This window comes from Apis dorsata, unplaced genomic scaffold (genome assembly GCF_000469605.1).
Source record: "Apis dorsata unplaced genomic scaffold, Apis dorsata 1.3 scaffold_221, whole genome shotgun sequence".
Taxonomy (NCBI): Eukaryota; Metazoa; Arthropoda; class Insecta; order Hymenoptera; family Apidae; genus Apis; species Apis dorsata.
Window position 1 is genome coordinate 12,867 of NW_006263503.1, and position 2,910 is coordinate 15,776.

The 2,910-nt window shown below is 40.4% G+C and overlaps 2 protein-coding genes across 2 annotated transcripts in view; both read left to right on the forward strand.

Moving 5' to 3' along the window:
* The window catches only part of LOC102677794 (DNA-binding protein D-ETS-3-like), a gene marked incomplete at its 5' end in the record, with an annotated part of 13,073 nt that overhangs the window by 9,637 nt on the left and 526 nt on the right, over window positions 1-2,910 (forward strand). The gene's annotated exons all lie outside the window — the stretch shown is intronic.
* LOC102672254 (MAU2 chromatid cohesion factor homolog) overlaps window positions 30-2,910 on the forward strand; it is an 8,870-nt gene continuing 5,989 nt past the window's right edge. The window contains exon 1 of the mRNA XM_031510322.1: window positions 30-63. The gene's annotated coding sequence lies outside the window, so the exon portion shown is untranslated. The remainder of the gene's footprint in view (window positions 64-2,910) is intronic.

Here is a 2,910-nt window from a genome sequence, read left to right on the forward strand (position 1 = left end):
ACGGTCGACGGTGCGCTCGAATTTATTGTAAGAACATTGTACATACAATATAATGGATTACAAGTAAGTACAGGGTACGTTCGCAAGACGTTATTCTCGTTATTCTCGTTTTATCTCGACGTTTTATCACCTCGTCGTCTGATTATTGCCGATACAATAAATAATTTTTTCTAGAAAAATACAATTTCTCACGTTGATTAATAATTTTTTTAAATCGATCTCTTTAAATTCTTTTCTCTCTCTCTCTCTCTCTCTCTCTCTCTCTCGTTAGAAATTTTCGAGAATATATATTATTAAAATATCATATAAGATTTTTAGAATCCCCTCGATCTGTTCTCTAAATTTAATTATCCGTGATAACGCCGCGATAAACCGCGTGTCGAGAATTATCCCGTCCTGAAAGGACGTCGCCTTGTACGCGAATAACAAACCGGCGTACTTCCGCTGAGAAATGTCGCCGTTTCCGACTGGATGGAATCGAACATGCGCATTTTAACGAGGCATATATCCCCGTTTAGTGGCGCGATCGAACAATTTCGTGAACGGTTCGTCGAATTGTCGATGATAACAATGAACCAACCAATCAACCACCCACGCGCATACACACACACACAGAGATACACACACACACGAATCCATAACGATAATCGACATTCAAAATAAGCTTGATCGTTCTACGCGAGAAATGTGTACATGTTCGATTCGGGCCAAGAGCAATGCGTGTATTATAAACTCTTTTAACTTATTTGTTACGATAACAAGTAACGTAGATAGAGGAACCGCATGTTCTCGTCGTTTTCTGGAAACGCGAATACACACACGTTCACAACGAAGCAAGACGCGAGAAAGAATCGGATCGAAGTAAATTTCCAAGCAGACGAATCGTGCAACCGTGTTCACCCGGTGGTATAATAACGCAACTCTTCGAAAATCTTGGAACAAAATTCGTTAATTTCGATCGAGAGCCTAAGAAGAAAATCAATTGTTAAAAAAACGAATTTAAATCGAATTACAGCAACGGTGAAAGACAATCATGGAAATGGAAATATTCTTTAATCTTAACTCAGCTCAGGAATTCTCTGCAACTTCTCTGTTTTTGAAGGTAAAAGAGGCATAGATCTGAAAAGGTAATTCGAGAAGTCCTCGTTGGCCGCCAAATCGACACCAGAGAAGGCAATAAAGCGTAATGGAGGACGAACCGGGTGAACGCGAATCCATCGATGGAACTGGAAGCACGAGTCGCAATTATCGAGATTGATAAAGTACAACGTCGAGTCATATCAAAAAAAAAAAACAGAACGTACGAAATCCGCGTTCATCACATCGATTTTCAGTCGATAAATCGAGAGATGCGGTCGCTCTATCTATGCACGGAACACAGGGGTAGGTCTCCAATCGATTCCTAGTTATCGACCGTGGATCCTTAAATTAAGACAAGGTTAAATAAAAAAGAGAAAAAAAAAAAAGAAAGAAAGGGGAAAAAAATGGAACTTACCCCTCATTGTGGAAAGGTGTACCTCTGTCGATGAAGCGAGTAACTCCTTAAGTCGTATACTGTATCATACCATTCGTAAGACATAAGCAAACCTTAGAATTACTCTAACGATTAGACGTAACAAACTGTCGAGCGTTCCTCGGGGTCGAACAAAAAACTGACGATCGTTCTTCTCTCTCTAGGACGGGAAAACGACGTTTGTCCCCGTCCGAGTTTTTCTTCGTCTTTTTTCCAGAAAAAGAAAAAAAAAATATATATATATATACACACACACACATATAAAACGAGAGTAAAGAAAAATAAGAGTAAAAGATAAAAAACAGCAAAAAAAGAAGTAATAATAACAATAAACTGACTCCGTGGAATGTCGATTGGCTCTAATGTAGATAGGATGTTTTCATGTGTAGCTTAGGCGTGTAGAGAATATAGTCCTTAGCGCGAGAATGTATACATTGGATACATGTATGTACGGTGTTCCTAGAGTAAACGTTTCTCCTTCGTATAGTTTGATATCGTTGATGCAAATTTATATCTACTTTAATATCATTACCTGCTTTACTTATTTTTATAAACACAAATATTCGTATCCCCAGAAAAACTTTACAAGCGTTCAATTAAGTAGAAATATCGTTACGTTAACCCAGGGAACATCGTATCTCGGTCTGATGCGTCCTGTGTGATCCCATTGTACGTGCACGTGTATACGTATGTGAGTGTATGTGTGTGTGTGGACGTATGCGTGATAAAAAAAGAGCGAGAGAAAGAACGCGTGAGAGAGCAGGAAGATTGAACAAAGGGAAACGAGAATCGCGTATATGTATGACGAGTGACGTGAGTGAGTGATGTAAAGAGGAGTGGGCGTGATTCGAACAAACTGGAATACTAGGATGATAATAATAATAAACGATGACGATGACGACGATGACAATGATGGATGAGAGAGAGAGAGAGAGAGGGGTGTTTGGCACTAGCATAGACCGCGTTAGGCTAGGTAGATAAGCGACCCCTTCGATAGATTAACGGAAAGAAAACGAGTTTTCGTCGATTCGAAAGATTCGTAAGTTGAAAAAAAATCGCGAAATATATCGTGGAAGCGTGTGTGGATGAACGAGGAGACGATGTAAAGGTGGAGAGAGAGCGGATGGGTGGGAAGGGGCGCTGTTGTTGTTCTTGTTGTCGTGCGCTTGTATTAAAGTCGCCATGTTCTAATTAAACGTGCCGACGGGGTTGTATCAGTCGTCGGCAAAATCAATGTTGACTCTCGCATCCCTATGTATACACGCATACTGTCACGCATATATAGGCACAAGTTTGTATAACAAGCATATGAGAACGAGTTTTGCGCTTGGAAAGTTAGATCGACGATGTTGAAGAGAAGAGGTATTGTTTCTCCCTTCCCCCCCCCCCCCCCCCCC